Raw genomic sequence first — 21382 nt, forward strand, 5'->3', positions numbered from 1 at the left:
GATGGACCAGCTAGATTTAAAAAAAAAAAGTGGATTATTAACACTTTCGTTTTATTTAATCCCTCTCTCTTGATCGAAAATCAATGAGTGCATCTGGGTAGCATCTATCCGGAATTGAGACGTTTATTATCCAGAGTTGCTGCCCTAGAAAAATATTTGATTTCGTCTATGATTGAAGTATACTATCATTTAAATCTTAGTGTCAATTCAAAGGCTCTCGACAAGCACACCCTTTGTTCTTAATGTGTTTAACCACAAAATAACATACAACCAGGAAAAATACAATTCATCTAATTAATGTAATTTCACAGAATTATGTTACATTTCAAATAAAGATAAAAATAAAATGTGATTTTAAGATTATCTATAGTTTATACTGGCGACTATAGCCAACAAAATATATGTTTAATCATAGTTTTTAATATAGCCTATTGAAACGAATTAGAATCCCGTACAGCTATAGATGTAAATAGTAAAGACTCGCCTTCAGATGCTGTAGTCTAGAGCCGATTTCAGAGATCCTTTCCAGCGGCGCGCGACAGTTACTCGACTTCATCCAAGCTTCTTTTATATAATTTCATAGTTTTACATTTCTTCAAGTGGTGGTGATAAATCCTCTTCATTTAGTAATAATACGAGTCTACAACGTTATTCCTTCACCCCCAAGTTCTTCTTGCAGAAGTTTCAGTATTTTTCTTTCCACATTTCTCTACATGTGTACTGAAGTAGCCTACCTACCACTCTGTCTTCCATTTCTGACTAATGGCTGAAGGCACACCCCCTCCCTTCCAGAGAGAGACTGACGGGAAAACTTGGGAGGGCTGTATTGACAAGAAGACTGCAGACATTATTAAAGACATGCATTACTCAAAGTAATTTGGATCAATATTGAGTCCAGTATTTTGATCATGGTAGGATACAGCTACCATGATACAATGTAGGCGTCGTTGTAAATAAGAATTTGTTCTTAACTCACTTGCCTAGTTAAATGAAGATTAAATCAATTTAAAAAACAGCTCAAAAGAACAAGGCCCTCACACTCTTAAAGCTCGCAATGCACTGCTTTATTGACAACGTTTATATCCTAAACAGGTCTTCCTCAGGTTAAAAAAAAACACAGCTCAAACCATTGTTTCTATAAAAGATTGGAGACAGGCGCAGGAATACGTAATTGGTGGTTTTAATACTCCACCCAAAAATACAACATGCCATGAAAGGCACATGGACGAAGCCCAAAACAAACACCTGTACAAAAACAGGGATGTAACCCGAACAAAAAAGCGAAGTAAAACCTCTAGTAAATACACGGGACGAGACCCGTAATAACAAGTGCAGAACAATACACGGGATGAGACCCGTAATAACAAGTGCACAACAATACACGGGACGAGACCCGTAATAACAATACACGGGACGAGACCCGTAATAACAAGTGCACAACAATACACCGGACGAGACCCGTAATAACAATACACGGGACGAGACCCGTAATAACAATACACGGGACGAGACCCGTAATAACAATACACGGGACGAGACCCGTAATAACAAGTGCAGAACAATACACGGGATGAGACCCGTAATAACAAGTGCACAACAATACACGGGACGAGACCCGTAATAACAATACACGGGACGAGACCCGTAATAACAAGTGCACAACAATACACCGGACGAGACCCGTAATAACAAGTGCACAACAATATACGGGACGAGACCCATAATAACGAGTACACAATACACGCAGCACGAAAGCCGGAACAACAAAGCACAGGTACTCACAAGACCAACGGACATGGGAACAACAACCAACAAGACAATGATGAACAGAGGGCACATATAGAAAAGGACTAATCAGGGGAATTGGAATCAGGTGTGCGTAATGAGACAGTCCAGTGACGCCTAGAGCGGGAATCCGTGACAGTAGGCTACAATATAGGTGACCAAGCACCACTTTTCACAGCCTGGTCTCATAGACTAGACGTAACATAGTAAATGTAAATTCAGGAAACTCAAATTAGTATGATACGTTAATTAGCAACTTTGCAACTACTTCGCATGTTAGCTAACCCAAACCTTAAACCTTTAACCTAACTCCTAACCCTAAACTTAACCCCTAACCATAACCCCTAACAGCAGTGTTAGCCACCTCAGCCAGATTATAAACTCTCCAGAATCATAACTGATTATAAACTCTCCAAAATTTCAATTAAAAATAATGTCTTACATGACTCTTAGATTACCTACTCACTTTAAACTATTTGATAACTTATAACAATGTTATAACTGTTTTATAATTAATGTTCCTGAACCCTGAACAGCTGGAACTGTTTTCCCAAACAGAGAAAACTAGAGAAGACCCACAAAGGCCTGTTCTAAAGACTTCCACACCAAACCAATGTTATAAACATCATATGGTGTGACTTTAAAATAGCCCTCTCACTGTGCTGCAACAGCAGGTTCTGCTCTGCCTTGTGGTAAAGGCGTATACCTTTGGCAAAGGGGAGGGCTATGGCATGCTAAGAGAGGGGGGAGACAGGCAGATAAAGAGACAGAGAGAGACAGAGACAGAGACAGAGACAGAGACAGAGACAGAGACAGAGACAGAGAGAGAGAGAGAGAGAGAGAGAGAGAGAGAGAGAGAGAGAGAGAGAGAGAGAGAGAAAGAAAGAAAGAAAGAAAGAAAGAAAGAAAGAAAGAAAGAAAGAAAGAAAGAAATTGAGGGAAACAGAGAGAGAGAGATATCTGTTAGGCGAAATACTGCAGTGTGCAGTAACAGCAGCAAGATGTGTGGCCCGTTGCCATGAGAAAAGGGCAACCAGTGGAGAACAAACAACATTGTAAATGCAACCTATATTTATCTGTTTTTTTATTTTCCCTTTCATACTTCAACTACTTGCACATTGTTACAACACCTGTACATAGCCAATAATATAACATTTGAAATGTATATATTCTTTAAAAACTTTTGAGAGTGTAATGTTTAGTAAAGTTTCACTTATTTATTTCCCTTTTGTTTATTGTCTATTCCATTCGCTTTGGCAATGCAAACATATGTTTCCCATGCCAATAAAGCCCCTTTGAATTAAATTGAGAGAGAGCGAGAGAGAGAGAGAGAGAGGAAGAGTCTGGCCGAAAGTTTGGTGACATTTACTGCTTCCTCTCATTGATGAACTGAAATGTTACCTACAGTGATCGCTCCCTAAGCACAGCAAATCAGTTAACACAGTTCATAGTGTAGATGATTTTGCAGCAGGAATCTACCCCTCCCTTTGCCAGTCCTCTCCAGGCTACTCTCTCCTCTAACCTTCTGCCATCCCAGGAACCCCCCTCCCTCTCTCCCCCAGCCTGTCCCAGGCTACTCTCTCCTTCTGCCATCCCAGGAACCCCCCTCCCTCTCTCCCCCAGCCTGCCCCAGGCTACTCTCTCCTCTAACCTTCTGCCATCCCAGGAACCCCCCTCCCTCTCTCCCCCAGCCTGCCCCAGGCTACTCTCTCCTCTCTCCTTCTGCCATCCCAGGAACCCCCCTCCCTCTCTCCCCCAGCCTGCCCCAGGCTACTCTCTCCTCTAACCTTCTGCCATCCCAGGAACCCCCCTCCCTCTCTCCCCCAGCCTGCCCCAGGCTACTCTCTCCTCTAACCTTCTGCCATCCCAGGAACCCCCCTCCCTCTCTCCCCCAGCCTGTCCCAGGCTACTCTCTCCTCTAACCTTCTGCCATCCCAGGAACCCCCCTCCCTCTCTCCCCCAGCCTGCCCCAGGCTACTCTCTACTCTAACCTTCTGCCATCCCAGGAACCCCCTTCCCTCTCTCCCCCAGCCTGTCCCAGGCTACTCTGTCCTCTAACCTTCTGCCATCCCAGGAACCCCCCTCCCTCTCTCCCCCAGCCTGTCCCAGGCTACTCTCTCCTCTAACCTTCTGCCATCCCAGGAACCCCCCTCCCTCTCTCCCCCAGCCTGTCCCAGGCTACTCTCTCCTCTAACCTTCTGCCATCCCAGGAACCCCCCTCCCTCTCTCCCCCAGCCTGCCCCAGGCTACTCTCTACTCTAACCTTCTGCCATCCCAGGAACCCCCTTCCCTCTCTCCCCCAGCCTGTCCCAGGCTACTCTGTCCTCTAACCTTCTGCCATCCCAGGAACCCCCCTCCCTCTCTCCCCCAGCCTGTCCCAGGCTACTCTCTCCTCTAACCTTCTGCCATCCCAGGAACCCCCCTCCCTCTCTCCCCCAGCCTGTCCCAGGCTACTCTCTCCTTCCCATGCAGTTCACCTACATAGCTAACAGGTACTGTCCCATCTCAAAACCATCCCTGACGCCTCCCTTGACCCACTGCAATTTGCCTACAGAGCTAACAGGTCTGTGGGCAATGCTGTCAACATTGGCCTATACTGCATCCTCAAACACCTCGATAACCCAAAGAAATATGCAAGGATATTGTTTGTGGACTTTAGCTCTATGTTCAATACCATCATCCCAGAACTGCTACAAGACAAACTTTCCCAGCTGAATGTGCCCAGCTCCATCTGTCAGTGGATCACTGACTTCCCGACCAATAGGACGCAACATGTGAAGCTGGGAAAACACTTTTCAGCACCGGAGCGCAACAAGGATGCATGCTCTCACCTCTACACTACTCACTCTACACCAATGACTGCACCTCCAACAACATATCTCAAATCAAATCAAAGTTTATTTGTCACGTGCGCCGAATACAACAGGTGTAGACCTTACAGTGAAATGCTTACTTACAGGCTCTAACCAATAGTGCAAAAAAGGTATTAGGTGAAAAATAGGTAAGTAAAGAAATAAAACAACAGTAAAAAGACAGGCTATATACAGTAGCAAGGCTATAAAAGTAGCGAGGCTACATACAGACACCGGTTAGTCAGACTGATTGAGGTAGTATGTACTGTACACGTAGATATGGTTACATACTACCTCAATCAGCCTGACTAACCGGTGTCTGTATGAAGCCTCACCACATTTATAGCCTCGCTACTGTATATAGCCTGTCTTTTACTGTCTGTCAAACTACTCAGGTTTGCAGATGACACCAGATTGGTTGGTCTTGTCACCAACGGAGATGAGTCCATATACCGTGCAGAGATCGAGTGGCCTGGTGCAGTTCCAATAACCTGGAACTCAAAACAGACAAAACTGTGTAAATGGTGGTTGACTTCAGAAAATTCCCCCCCCCCCACCACCATCAAATTCATGGGGACTATCATCTCCCACAACTTCACAGCTTCTAGTGGGAAGACAACATCACAGCCTCAAGTGGGAGGACAACATCACAGCCTCTAGTAGGAGGACAACATCACAGCCTCAAGTGGGAGGACAACATCACAGCCTCAAGTGGGAGGACAACATCACAGCCTCAAGTGGGAGGACAACATCACAGCCTCAAGTGGGAGGACAACATCACAGCCTCAAGTGGGAGGACAACATCACAGCCTTAAGTGGGAGGACAACGTCACAGCCTCTAGTGGGAGGACACCGTCACAGCCTCAAGTGGGAGGACAACATCACAGCCTCTAGTGGGAGGACAACATCATAGTCTCAAGTGGGAGGACAACGTCACAGCCTCTAGTAGGAGGACAACATCACAGCCTCTAGTAGGAGGACAACATCACAGCCTCAAGTGGGAGGACACCGTCACAGCCTCTAGTAGGAGGACAACATCATAGTCTCAAGTGAGAGGACAACGTCACAGCCTCTAGTAGGAGGACAACATCACAGCCTCTAGTAGGAGGACAACATCACAGCCTCAAGTGGGAGGACACCGTCACAGCCTCTAGTAGGAGGACAACATCACAGCCTCTAGTAGGAGGACAACATCACAGCCTCAAGTGGGAGGACACCGTCACAGCCTCTAGTAGGAGGACAACATCATAGTCTCAAGTGGGAGGACAACGTCACAGCCTCTAGTAGGAGGACAACATCACAGCCTCTAGTAGGAGGACAACATCACAGCCTCAAGTGGGAGGACAACGTCACAGCCTCTAGTAGGAGGACAACATCATAGTCTCAAGTGGGAGGACAACGTCACAGCCTCTAGTAGGAGGACAACATCACAGCCTCAAGTGGGAGGACACCGTCACAGCCTCTAGTAGGAGGACAACATCATAGTCTCAAGTGGGAGGACACCGTCACAGCCTCTAGTAGGAGGACAACATCACAGCGGTCACCAAGAAAGCACACCAGTGATGTACTACAGAAAACAAAAAATCTCACTGTCATTTCTGATCCTGTTTTACACCTTAAATTGTTGAGTCCATCCTCACCTCCTCCATCGGTGTCGGGTCTGGGTCTGCGTCTGCCCGCTGCAAGGGCAAACTGCAACACATTGTCCGGTCTGCAGAAAGGGTCAGCTTCTGCCACCTGCCCTGCATCGAGGTCCTGCACGACTTCAGGGCAAGGAAGAGTTCAGGAAAGATCATCGCCAACCCCTCCCACCCCGGTCACACCTTCCTCCAAAAATTCCCCTCTGGCAGGCGGTTCAGGTCACTCATAACCAAAACCTCCCGTCACCTGAAAAGTTTCCTCCCTCAGGCTGTGGCCCTCACCAACCAGCCTTCTGGCCCATAGAGACTATAGAACTATGCAATCTATGCTGCACACCACATCAAGCCATCGCTAGTGCTGAGCGATTAGCGTTTTTAAACAACTAATTGACTGACGTCGGTTCAATTATTTTAATTCCATTTCTTTCATTTTTTTCCCCTTGAGCTCAATGAGCACATTACCACAGTTTCTCTAGAGATAAATCATAAGACCAGCATCCTGGAGTCGCCTCTTCACTGTTGACGTTGAGACTGGTGTTTTGCGGGTACTATTTAATGAAGCTGCCAGTTGAGGACTTGTGAGGCGTCTGTTTCTCAAACTAGACACTTTAATGTACTTGTCCTCTTGCTCAGTTGTGCACTGGGGCCTCCCACTCCTCTTTCTATTCTGGTTAGAGCCAGTTTGCGCTGTTCTGTGAAGGGAGGAGTACACAGCGTTGTTCGAAATCTTCCGTTTCTTGGTAATTTCTCGCATGGAATTGCCTTCATTTCTCAGAACAAGAATAGACTGACGAGTTTCAGAAGAAAGTTATTTGTTTCTGGCCATTTTGAGCCTGTAATTGAACCCACAAATGCTGATGCTCCAGATACTCAACTAGTCTAAAGAAGGCCAGTTTTAATGCTTCTTTAATCAGGACAATAGTTTTCAGCTGTGCTAACATAATTGCAAAAGGGTTTTCTAATGATCAATAGCCTATTAAAATGATTAACTAGGGGGGTGCCATTTCGACATAGCACAAAATCGTACCCAATTTAAACGGCCTCGTACTCAATTCTTGCTCGTACAATATGCATATTATTCTCACTATTGGATAGAAAACACTCTCTAGTTTCTAAAACCGTTTGAATTATGTCTGTGGGTGAAACAGAACTCTTTCTGCAGCGAAATCCATGACAGGAACTGCGAAGGTCTGAAAACTAGGCTCTGCTCTCAGATCAGTTTAAAGCTCTGTATGTATCCTATGGGTCGACATGAACTGCACCCGCCTTCCCCTGGATGTCAGTAACCAATGAGAAGTGGAATGGACTTTCTACGTAGTTCTCAGAGTTTATAAAAGGCCAAGGAACGAGGGGACCTCTCTTTTCAACGCTCGCCATGACGCAAAGCAAGACCTCAGGATGGCATTTTGAAACGCTCAGTTATCGACCTTAGATATATCCGTCTGTAATTTAATTCGATATAGGTGTTAGAAACATAATAACGAAGTTATTTTAAACCGAGTTATATCAGTTTATGCGAGTATATTGCTATTTTCGGAATTTCCTTAGTATTGAGTTTGAGGATTTGGGCATGCTGTGGCCACATAGCTACTGTTAGCTGCTACTTCCGAAGTTGAACACGACGTTTTACAACCAAGCAACAATTCTTTTGGACAAAGGACCACTTGGTCAAGATTCTGATGGAAGCTCGTCCAAAAGTAAGAGCTATTTATGATGTTATTCCGTATTTATGTGGAAAAATGTAAACGGATTTGTCCGCCATTATTGCGGCACTAGTCTGGCTGTAACGCACACTGTATGTCTAGTAACGTTAATTTAAAAAATCTAACTCAGCGGTTGCATTAATAACTAATGCATCTTTCATTTGATGTCTAACCTGTATTTTTTAGTCAAGTTTACGATTATTTATTGATTAGACTAGGTGCCTTTCCAAGATGGCGCCGGCCAGAATGCATGACCTGTTGCTTCTAATCACATTGTATAACCACGATTTGTGCTGCTAAATATGCACATTTTCGAACAAAACCTATATGGATTGTGTAATATGATGTTACAGGACTGTCATCTGAAGAATTCTGAGAAGGTTAGTGGAAAATTATTTTATTTTGGTGGTGAATACGTTATCGCTATGTTTGGCTGGAATCAATGCTGTTGTCTGGTTTGCTATTGTGGTAAGCTAATATAACGATATATTGTGTTTTCGCTGTAAAACACTTAGAAAATCTGAAATATTGTCTTGATTCACAAGATCTGTGTCTTTCATCTGCTGCATGCTGTGTATTTTTAAGAAATGTTTTATGATGAGTAATTAGCTAATACACGATGGTCTCTGTAGTTATTCTAGTCATTTTAGTGAGAGTTGTGATGGGGGCTGCAATTGTAAACTATGATTTATACCTGAAATATGCACATTTTTCTAACAAAACCTATGCTATACAATAAATATGTTATCAGACTGTCATCTGATGAGGTTGTTTCTTGGTTAGTGGCTATTTATATCTTTATTTGGTCGAATTTGTGATAGCTACTGATGCAGTAAGAAAATGGTGGAGTTTGGGAGTGGTGTCTTTTGCTAACGTGGTTAGCTAATAGATTTACATATTTTGTCTTCCCTGTAAAACATTTTAAAAATCAGAAATGATGGCTTTATTCACAAGATCTGTATCTTTCATTTGGTGTCTTGGACTTGTGATTTCATGAACATTTTATTATATGATATCCCTGTGGCTTTAGGCTAGGCTATGCTAGTCAGCTTTTGTGATGGGGGGGATCCCGGATCCGGGTTTGGGAGGTGTTAGAGTTTTAACTTGGATTAGCTAACACAACGTGCCATTGGAAGACAGGAGTGATGGTTGCTGATAATGGGCCTCTACGCCTTTGTAGATATTCCATTCAAAATCTGCCGTTTCCAGCTACAATAGTCATTTACAACATTAACAATGTCTACACTGTATTTCTGATCAATTTGATGTTATTTTAATGGACAAAAAAGGACATTTCTAAGTCACCCCAAACTTTTGAACGGTAGTGTATATTTTTTTTAACTCATTCACTCTGTTGAGAGTTAGAATAGTAGAATACACAAGGTGCAATTTTTGAATTTGGTTGTGCATCAGTAGTTTTACTCTTATCATGTCAGTCACTGATAGTCAGTCAATTAGCCCATGTCAGCTAACATTTTTAGATTGTTAAGATAGTTTTGCGGTCTTCTATATTAACTTGTTATCATGGTCGAATTACCAGCCGGAGGGCCCCTATTGATTTTGTTAGTCAGTCTCACTCAGATATATTAAAAACAGCTAACATTTCTCTCCACCACATGACAAAATGAGAAGAATTGAGCCAACATGCTTTTAAACTGCAACACTTGCTCTAAACCCCATGGCAAAATCAGTTTTGGTTCTTAAATCATAACGAATAAAAGGGGGAAGGGCCTGATCCTAGATCAGCACTCCTACCCTGAGACGCTTTGTGAATACGGACTACAGCGTCCAGCAGCAGCAGCGTACTAGGCCTGTGATCCTCCTGGCTTTGAGGACTTGACCTGCAGGCTACAGGAAGGATGGGAAGGGCAGGCAACATGGTGATGTAACAGCACCAGTGATGTAGAGAGGGAACACCAGAACACACGGGATGGGGATGTTTATTACCATGTGAGAGCCTCTGAGCTGAAGGATGCCTGGTTTAGTGAAAAGGTCATCTCGCTTGCCAGACTCAAGGCACTCCACGGCACCTTTGGGAAGAGACTGGTGGTTTCAACATGGAATGATACAGTGGTAACTTTACTATAATGCAGGTTTTGTAGCGTCATCTAAGCATAGATGCTCTTGAAAAGCAAAGTATGCAGATTTACACCAAACAACAACACATAGGTTAGATAGGTTAGATTACTCGTTGGTTATTACTGCATTGTTGGAACTAGAAGCACAAGCATTTCGCTACACTCGCATTAACATCTGCTAACCATGTGTATGTGACAAATAACATTTGATTTGATTAAATAATGGTCAAAAATGATGTAGCCTAAGCATTTGTAATAAATATTGCCACAAAATTCTTCCTTTCAATTTCCACATTTAAGGAAGTGTGGGTCAATCACATTGGCCAATAACTTTTTAATCTGCTTGTGTGTGATATGGTTATTAACTGTAAGGAATGCTTTGTAATGTGTTCCGTGATTGAGTAGTAGTGGTGTAGCCTGGTTCCAGATCTGGTTTTGTTGTCTTGCCAACTGCTATCATCTGGACCCAGGCTAGTTAATGGTGTGGTCTGGTCAGGCTCCACTCTCTTTGTTACGGTTGCAATCAAAGCTATTTGCTATTTCCTGGACCTGGAGGTCACTGTGCTCACTGTGCCAGGCAGCAACGGGAAAAATCTCTCTCTTTTCAGAGGAAAATGCCCAACCGTTTATCTGTAGTCAGCCCCATTCTGGGAGCAATCAAGACTTGAGTCAAGATGTTAGTTAGCACATGTTGTTGCAAGCAGACCTTGGTTCAAGTACTCCTTCAAATCTTTAAAATACTTGATTGTTTTCTCTAGCCTGCCTGGAGTGCCAGATGGGTGGTGTTTGCCATTTTGGGACTATTCTATTAGTTCATTAACCCACGCGAACTCAATCAAGCAGAGATAAAGTATTTTAAATGATTTAAATTAGTATTTGAACCCAAGTCTGGTTGCAAGCATAGATGGAAACCGTTGAGATATGCTGTGCAGAGAGCCTTGGTTGGTTTACAATAGATGAGACGTTAGAAGAGTTGCCAGCATGAAAACTCTGTCTGGTCGAGATTTAGAACCCTCAGCAAAATATGGAACCAGAAATACTGTGCTGTGTGTTAGTACTCTTGTGGGTTGCTAATGGTTGCACTCCTGCAAGGACCACCCTCGCAAAATGTTATTTTGTAGTCAACCATAGATGTGGTTTCTGGGATCACATATCCTTGTCATCTTCGTCAGCAAGATAATAATTAGTCTCCAGTCCGCTGCAGAGCACCAACTGGACTGGAGTTAAGTCTGTGGCTGGCGTCTCCTTGCATCGTCATCAATGCTTTAGTCCACACAGTTGTGTTTTCTCCTTCTGGATAGTATTTTTGAACCAAAACCTCAGACCTGCAGTCTCTCATTTAACTTAGTGCAGACCCTTGCCTCTTCCTTCCACAGTAGAAGCTCCTCTCACAGCTGTGAATTCAATCCCTCATGGAATGTTTTCTTCATCCCTTTAGTGGGTTCGGCCCAAATAGCACCCTATTCCCCTATTTAGTGCACTGTGTAGGGAATATAGGGAGCCATTCGGAACGCAGCCCTGTAGTCCTTCCTACAGTAAGACTCAGTGGTACCTCGGCCAAGTCAATTCCTAACTCTGGACCAGCAATTACTGTAGGTCAACTCAACGGTGATGATTAGCTGTGTGCACTATCAGCATTTTCAAATTGTACTGCAGCCTTGAAATTCCCATCCACTAAAAACATCCACCGTACCATCACCATACAAATTAATTTGGTATAAAGACCAGATAGCTTTCTACTTGGAGCCAATTCAATTGAGCTACAACTTGATGCTGCATTTCTGTTTGTACCGTAACCCGTCATTGGGGTCAGAGTCAGTGGGATAGGAATGTACAATTAGGAGTAGGCTTTCGCTTTTAATTTCTGCCCCTCCAACACAGCCTGTGAATTTGGGCTACAAATAAGAGGAGACGTCCTGGCCTGTGGCTTAGTGGTGACGATCCCACGGAGGCCCTGTGATTCGTTAGCATGGCGTGTGTGTGTGTGTGTGTGTGTGTGTGGGGGGGGGGGGGTTCATTGCACCAATCAAGCATAGCTAAAGTATCGGAGAGATTTAAAATATTTGAACCCCAGGTACGGCTGTGGCGGTCATAACATTTTGTCAGACAGTTATTGTCACGCAAAAGACTACCGGCCTCACGGTAATTGACCGTTAACTAACATCAACACGTTCATCATCTCCAAGCCTCCACACATACAAGCCGCTGATGCGCCCCTTTGGAACATCTACATTTAAAAAAGTCTAATAAATCAATTTAATTTACACCATATCAATAAATCCATTATTTATTTTAGTCAGGTCTATAGAAACATTATGATACGAAGAAAATGTATTTCAGAAGAACAGAATAGCAATAATACTGTCAGTCTATGTTATCTGGCGATGCTGCATGCCATAGTCTGTCGGTTTGTTCATTTAGCTACTAACAAGATTTAAGTCAAGTGAAATTATTTTATTTTATATGATTATATAGTAAGAATAGTATTAGTTGAACTGAGCTGAATAAAATAGAAAAGGTAGTTTACCCATCATTACGTAGCAGTGCGCATATGAAGTTGAGTGTAAAAAAAAAGTGAACATTTGATACAGGTCCTATATGCTAGATTTGGACTTATTTGGGAACTTTAGTTGTGTGATTTTTGATACAAACCTTAGAATGTCTTAGAAATCAAAACTTATACCGGCTGCATGATGCAACTACAGGCTATTGATGATTTGAGAAAGTCGAAAAAAGATTGCGATCTGTTCCTTGCCTCAGGCTGCACACACTGGTCTCTCATCAAGATATCATATTTTCACCCATCAGACTATTCTCAACGGAATTTTGTCTTTACTAATATGTACCATTTGTTTAGATTTGGAATGGCCCATTATCCAATGGGCAGGGAGAGAAAATACATGTCATCTGTATGCACTCCAATAGCGAATGGAGGTTCTACCGTGTATCGCTTTCCTACCGGCCTTCACGCATCAACCACTGTTTGAGGAGCATGCTCTCGCCTAAACTCTGTATACCATGGGCTCTCCAACCTTGTTGCTGCAGCTACCCAGTGATACATTTGGGAAACCAAGTGAAATCTGTTCGGGAACATCGACAGTAACGTTAACATATTTTCGCAAACAAAACATATTTCACTAAACTGTGAAATATGCATAATAATACAGTCCACACTCAAATGCCTTTTGAAGTATAGGCTAGACCAATTATGGACCAAAGACATCATATCAATTTTGTTTTATGTTTTTCTACCATGCGTAATATGCGGTAGGCTAAGTATTGATAATTATAAACGGGGTGGTTCAAGCCCTGAAGGCTGATTGGCTGACAGCCGTGGTATACCACCGGCATGACAAGACATTTATTTTTACTGCTCTAATTACGTTGGTAATCAGTTTATAATAGCAATAAGGCACCTCGGGGGTTGTGGTATAGAGTATGGCCAATATACCACACCCCCTCCTGCCGTATTGCTTAAAGATATTCCATTTTTTCCCCCTGGGCCTGGGTTCATAAGCTTATGCATAAGCTACAGTATGATTATGGGAGTTTTTAATGAATTATCCCCTTAGGCAGCGCTGTCCATTTCATAGTTGTTTTGTCTGTGAAACAAAATCCACAACAACAAAATGTTTTACACAGTTTCAACCAGCTGTTGAACTTCTTCAAATTGATCATCAAAGTGAGGTGAGTTTTAAAAGCACATTCTGTTTTGATGATACTTATTTGATGTGATTTTCCATTGCATTTGCATTGATGTCAGAGTGGTTAGAGGAACAATAGAGCCCTGAGTACCAGGCCATTAGGACCTGATGGAGGGACAGTAGAGCCCTGAGTACCAGACCATCAGGACCTGATGGAGGGACAGTAGAGCCCTGAGTACCAGACCATTAGGACCTGATGGAGGGACAATAGAGCCCTGAGTACCAGGCCATTAGGACCTGATGGAGGGACAGTAGAGCCCTGAGTACCAGACCATTAGGACCTGATGGAGGGACAGTAGAGCCCTGAGTACCAGACCATTAGGACCTGATGGAGGGACAGTAGAGCCCTGAGTACCAGGCCATTAGGACCTGATGGAGGGACAGTAGAGCCCTGAGTACCAGACCATTAGGACCTGATGGAGGGACAGTAGAGCCCTGAGTACCAGGCCATTAGGACCTGATGGAGGGACAGTAGAGCCCTGAGTACCAGACCATTAGGACCTGATGGAGGGACAGTAGAGCCCTGAGTACCAGGCCATTAGGACCTGATGGAGGAACAATAGAGCCCTGAGTACCAGGCCATTAGGACCTGATGGAGGGACAGTAGAGCCCTGAGTACCAGACCATTAGGACCTGATGGAGGGACAGTAGAGCCCTGAGTACCAGACCATTAGGACCTGATGGAGGGACAGTAGAGCCCTGAGTACCAGGCCATTAGGACCTGATGGAGGGACAGTAGAGCCCTGAGTACCAGACCATTAGGACCTGATGGAGGGACAGTAGAGCCCTGAGTACCAGGCCATTAGGACCTGATGGAGGGACAGTAGAGCCCTGAGTACCAGACCATTAGGACCTGATGGAGGGACAGTAGAGCCCTGAGTACCAGGCCATTAGGACCTGATGGAGGGACAGTAGAGCCCTGAGTACCAGACCATTAGGACCTGATGGAGGGACAATAGAGCCCCGAGTACCAGGCCATTAGCAACCTGATGGTAGTTAGCAAGTTGGGTTCTACTAAAGTATGTCCAGAGTGAATAAAAGGAGTTTACTGTAAACGGTAACGTGGAATTTTACTGTGGTCATTTGGTATGGATGCTTACTTAAGACTAGGTGACAAATCTTTCAATGTGCCTTTGAGCAAGGCACTTACAGTGCATTCGGAAAGTATTCAGACCCCTTGATTTTTCTACATTTTGTTACGTTACCGCCTTATTTAAAATAGATTTTCAATCTACACACAATACCCCATAATAGCAAAGATTTTTTTTGTTGTTGTCATTTTTGCAAATTAACAAAAAAGAATCAACTGAAATATCATATTTACATAAGTATTCAGACCCTTTACTCAGTACTTTGTTGAAGCACCTCTGGGAGCAATTACAGCCTAGAGTCTTCTTGGGTATGACGCTACAAGCTTGGCACACCTGTATTTGGGGAGTTTCTCCCATTCTTCTTTGCAGATCTGTCAGGTTGGATGGGGAGCATCGCTGCACAGCTATTTTCAGGTCTCTCCAGAGATGTTCGATCGGGTTCAAGTCTGGGCTGTGGCTGGGCCACTCAAAGACATTCAGAGACTTGTCCCAAAGTCACTTCTGCATTGTCTTGGCTGTGTGCTTTGGGTCATTGAGCTGTTGGAAGGTGAACCTTCTCCCCAGTCTGAGGTCCTTAGCGCTCTGGAGCAGGTTTTCATAAAGGATCTCTCTATGTACTATGCTCCATTCATCTTTCCCTCGATCCTGACTAGTCTCCCAGTCCCTGCCACTGAAAAACATCCCCACAGCATGATGCTGCCACCACTGTGCTTCACAGTAGGGATGGTATTGGCCAGGTGATAAGCGGTGCCTGGTTTCCTCCAGACGTGGAGCTTGGCATTCAGGCCAAATAGTTCAATCTTGGTTTCATCAGACTATAGAATCTTGTTTCTCATGGCCTGAGAGTCCTTTAGGTGCCTTTTAGCTAACTCCAAGCGGGCTGTCATGTTCCTTTTACTGAGGAGTGGCTTCCACCTGGCCACTCTACCATAAAGGCCTGATTGGTGGAGTGCTGCAGAGATAATGGCCATTGTGTTCTTGGTCACCTTCCTGACCAAGGCCCTTCTCCTGCGATTGCTCAGTTTGGCTGGGCGGCCAGCTCTAGGAAGGGTCTTGGTGGTTCCAAACATTTAAGAATGATGGAGGCCACCGTGTTCTTGGGGATATTCAATGCTGCAGAATTTTTCTGGTACCCTTCCCCAGATCTGTGCCTGGACACAATCCTGTCTCAGAGTTCTACGGACAATTTCTTCGACCTTGTGGCTTGGTTTTTGCTCTGACATGCACTGTCAACTGTGGGACCTTATATAGACAGGTGTGTGCCTTTCCAAATCATGTCCAATCAATTGAATTTACCACAGGTGGACTCCAATCAAGTTGTAGAAACATCTCCAGGATGATCAATGGAAACAGGGTGCACCTGAGCTCAATTTCAAGTCTCATAGCAAAGCGTCATACCCACGAAGACTCAAGGCTGTAATCGCTGCCAAAGGTGCTTCAACAAAGTACTGAGTAAAGGGTCTGAATACTTATGTAAATGTTCGCTTTGCTTCGCTTTGTCATTATGGGGTATGATGTGTAGATTGATGAGGAAAAAAATATATTTATCCATTTTAGAAGAAGGCTGTAATGTAACAAAATGTGTAAAAAGTCAAGGGGTCTGAATACTTTCCGAATGCACTGTAACCCGTAGTTGCTCTGGATAAGAGCGTCTGTAGAATGTAAATGTTAGTTAACTTTAACCCTAACGCCTAGCTAACGTTAACAACCTAGCTAGAATTTGTAACATCAAACATTTAGCAAATTCGTCACATATTGTACATTTTACAAATTCGTTACATATAGTACGAATTGTAATTTGTAACATATACAAAATGGGTGATGGACATGCACAAATTAATATATACCATACGAAACGTAACATATCATACTAAATAGAGTGTCTAGGATTTACATACAGAATAATACGAAATACTCTGAGACCAGGTTGAGTATCCTAACTGTATAAGTCCATACTTTGAGTCAACATTCACGTAATTATAAGGAATTCTCTTTGACCACACCTACAAATTGTGGAAAACTATTTTTTTGTTGTACAGAAATAACAAAACATACCCGAAAAGCCCCAGTGTTGTTCAATGTACATGTAACCAGGTCAAAAATCCCAACCTCGCAATGCATGAAGAGCCCTGTGGCTTTGGGCTATTCGGCGTGGCAGAATAGGAAATGTGGGGACCCGAATGTCCTAGTAGACTACACGTAGATATGTGGAAAACATTTAATCACAGGTAAGACATTTAACATGTTTAGTACAGTCTGTTTATAACTCACTACTTGTAGCTGTATAGTCCGTTTGTTTGTGATGTTGGTCTTGGCTAGCTTAATGTTCCGGTTGGTAGCTAGCTAGCATTCACTCACACGGCTACTAGCGCCGTCATGAAAAGGGGCATGAGGGAAGCCCTACATTATCAGGTTTTTCTAAGTAGTGGGAATGATCAGGAGCAGGCAATGTTGGAAAGTCATCTTTAGACGTGTTGTACTTTTGTTAAGTGTAGTTTTGTAATTGACTAAAACAAGCAGACAACAAGAAAATTGCAATTTAAAAAAGGTAAAGTTTTTGCTGTGAGGTAACCACAGGTTATTTTCCCCACAGGCGGGCACCTTCTATCTAATACCGACTGGGACTATTACACCGTGTGCTTCAAATCAAATCAAATCGTATTTTTCACATGTGCCGAATACAACAGCTGTAGACCTTACAGTGAAATGCATACTTACAAGCCCTTAACCAACAATGCAGTTTTCAGAAAAATTATTGTTTAGTAAAAAATAGATAAGTAAAAATGTTAAATCGCAAATAATGAATGAGCAGCAGTAAAATAACAGTGGCGAGGCTATATACACGGGGGGTTGAAGCAAATAAGGCAAGATGTACATGTAGGTAGAGTTAAAGTGACTATGCATAGATAATAAACAGAGAGTAGGGGGGGGGGGTCCATTACAACTTGTACTTTAAAAGTCCATTACAACTTGTACTTTAAAAGTCCATTACAACTTGTACTTTAAAAGTCCATTACAACTTGTACTTTAAAAGTCCAGTAAACCCAAATTAAAAAGCTAGAAATAGAAGATCATTGATCCAAGAACTGGACATTTAGAGATATCATTATGGATATCAGAAGCTCTCATCTGTCACATTTTGAAATATGTTCAGGATGCTGTGTTAATAAGGGCGGGATTTATTTTCATATATTGTATAGTCCAAATGTAAGAAGTTTCCATACCATATGTGATATCAGAAGTTGACTACTTCAGAAGTTGTTGACAACTTCTGTAATTTTTTTTTTTTTTTAATTAACCCATTTTCATGGTATCCAATTGGTAGTTACAGTCTTGTCTCATCACTGCAACTCCCGTACGGACTCAGGAGAGGCAAGGTTGAGAGCCGTGCGTCCTCCGAAACACAACCAAGCCACACTGCTTCTTGACATAATGCCCACTTAACCCGGAAGCCAGCCACACTAACGTGTCTGAGGAAACGCTGTGCACCTGGTGACCGAAGTCAGCGTGTATGTGCACGGCCACCACAAGGAGTCGCTAGAGTGTGATGGGACAAGAACATCCCAGCTGGCCAAACCCTCCACTAACCCGACGCTGGGCCAATTGTGGGCCGCCCCATGGGTCTCCCGGTCACAGCCGGCTGCGACAGAGCCTGGACTCGAACCCAGAATCTCTAGTGGCACAGCTAGCACTGCGATGCAGTGTCTTAGACCACTGTGCCACTCGGGAGGCTGCTTCTGTTTTTTTCAAAAGTGTTACTGACTAAACATCTTTAAAGTGGAACTGACAGCGTTTTATCTACTTTGCAGATATGAAACAAACAGACAATCATAATATCAGTCAAAAATATAAAATTCCAAGTTTATGCTACAAAACCAACTTTATAAGAGGTTTTAAAAATAGGTTAAATTTGACTCAAAATTCCATGACGTACAGTAAGGCATTGTTCGCAGAATCGATGGATGCAGTTAAATGCATGATTAATATAATTCCCCAATACATTTCTTGGTAGTCCAAAAAAAAGTATCCTGTGCTCGCTCCCAGAACCAGGCCTCCTGTATGTTTTCTCAGCCTGGTGAGTCCTGTGCCTGCTCCCAGAGCCAGGCCTCCTGTGTGTTCCTCCAGTGCGAAGCCTCCAGTGATGATCCATGGCAAGAAGCCTCCAGTGATGATCCATGGCACGAAGCCTCCAGTGATGATCCATGGCAAGAAGCCTCCAGTGATGATCCATGGCACGAAGCCTCCAGTGATGATCCATGGCACGAAGCCTCCAACGACGGCCTCCAGTCCGGAGCCTCCAGCGACGGTCCCCAGTCCGGAGCCTCCAGCGACGGTCTCCAGTCCGGAGCCTCCAGCGACGTTCTCCAGTCCGGAGCCTCCAGCGAGGGTGCCCAGTCCGGGGCCCGCAACGAGGGTGCCCAGTCCGGGGCTCGCAATGAGGGTGCCCAGTCCGGGGCCCGCAGCGAGGGTGACCAGTCCGGGGCCCGCAGCGAGGGTGCCCAGTCCGGGGCCCGCAGCGAGGGTGCCCAGTCCGGGGTCGGCGACGAGGGTCCCCGCACCAGAGGTGCGACCAAAGTGGGGTGAGCCGGAGTTGGAGCGGAGTCTGTGTCCCGCACCTGAGCCGCCACCGCGGATAGATGCCCACCCAGACCCTCCCCTATAGGTGCAGGTTTTGCGGCCGGAGTCCGCACCTTTGGGGGGGGTACTGTCACGCCCTGACCTTAGAGAGCCTTTTTATGTCTATTTGGTTTGGTCAGGTTGTGATTTGGGGTGGGTATTCTATGTTTGTTTTCTAGGTTTCTTTATTTCTATGTTTTGGCCGGGTGTGATTCTCAATCAGGGACAGCTGTCTATCGTTGTCTCTGATTGGGAACCATACTTAGGTATCCCTTTTCCCTCCTTTCAGTGTGGGAAGTTAACTTTGTTATTGGCACTATAGCCCTGTAAGCTTCACGGTTGTTTCTTCTGTTTCTTGTTTTTGTCAGCGTCATTCTAATAAAAGGAATATGTACGCTCACAGCGCTGCACTTTGGTCCACTTCTTTCATCGGCCGTGACATATATAAACAGATTTTTTTTTAAATGTCATGTTAAAAGGCTGTCAGTTCCACGTTAAAATGATTTCCCTAGGTGCTTGGTATTACCACAAGAGCACAATCCAATGTTTATGTAGCACTGATACCAATCTTTTGAGGTTTTCTCTTTTAAACTAAAAACGGAAATGTTTATCTGCTGAGGTGTACATCTCTATAAATACACGCAGCGCGTTGCAACTTGAGCTTTTTCATCCCACTGAGAAGGTGAGAGAGAGAGAAAGACAGAGAGAAAGAGAGACATAAAGACATAGAGACAGAGAGAAAGACAGAGAGAAAGAAAGAAAGAGAGAGGGAAAGAAAGAAAGAGAGAGAGAAAGCGAGAGAGAGAGAAAGTGAGTGACCACTTTCAAAACAAAACATCTCCTTCCCTTAAGACGTAATGGTTTCTCTATTGCTTCCACTGGAGTCCCCCCAGTATCTGGGCTACTTGGCCAGGTAGCTATAGTTCCCAGGTAGCTATAGTTCCGTGCAGCCCTGGAGGCACGTTTGCCTCTGTGTTTCACAGTACTTCATTACGGAAGCCCTTGCTCCTTGGGGGAGCGTATAGGCCATCTACAAACTCACTTTACAGTAAAGAAAAAGCCAAACCCCAGGGTAAGCTACTATACTCCCCAGTGCCATGAGAAGAGTGATCTGGTGCTGTATCTGAGGAAGGAGGAGGAAGGGGAAGACATGCCCCATGCAGATTGAAGGTACTTATTAAAGAAGAAAATCAATATACTTACTGTGCCCAGACAGGAAATGAATCAACAACCCTGCAGACCACTTCCATGGTGTAGTGAGTGGAGTACAAACAAGGTTATTCTAGGACAGATATACATCATGCACATCTATTTTGGCTACAGCCCTCAATTCTCTACAGTTGAAGTCGGAAGTTTACATACACTTAGGTTGGAGTCATTAAAACTCGTTTTTAAACCACTCAACACATTTCTTGTTAACAAACTATAGTTTTGGCAAGTCGGTTAGGACATCTACTTTGTGCATGACACAAGTAATTTTTCAAACAATTGTTTACAGACAGATTATTTCACTTATAATTCACTGTATCACAATTCCAGTGGGTCAGAAGTTTATATACACTAAGTTGACTGTGCCTTTAAACAACTTGGAAAATTCCAGAAAATGATGTCATGGCTTTAGAAGCTTCTGATAGGCTAATTGACATCATTTGAGTCAATTGGAGGTGTACCTGTGGATGTATTTCAAGGCCTAACTTCAGACACAGTGCCTCTTTGCTTGACATCATGGGAAAATTTACATTTACATTTAAGTCATTTAGCAGACGCTCTTATCCAGAGCGACTTACAAATTGGTGCATTCACCTTATGATATCCAGTGGAACAGCCACTTTACAATAGTGCATCTAAATCTTTTAAGGGGGGGGGGGGGGGTTAGAAGGATTACTTTATCCTATCCTAGGTATTCCTTAAA

This window comes from Salvelinus namaycush, chromosome 3 (genome assembly GCF_016432855.1).
Source record: "Salvelinus namaycush isolate Seneca chromosome 3, SaNama_1.0, whole genome shotgun sequence".
NCBI classification, from domain to species: domain Eukaryota; kingdom Metazoa; phylum Chordata; class Actinopteri; order Salmoniformes; family Salmonidae; genus Salvelinus; species Salvelinus namaycush.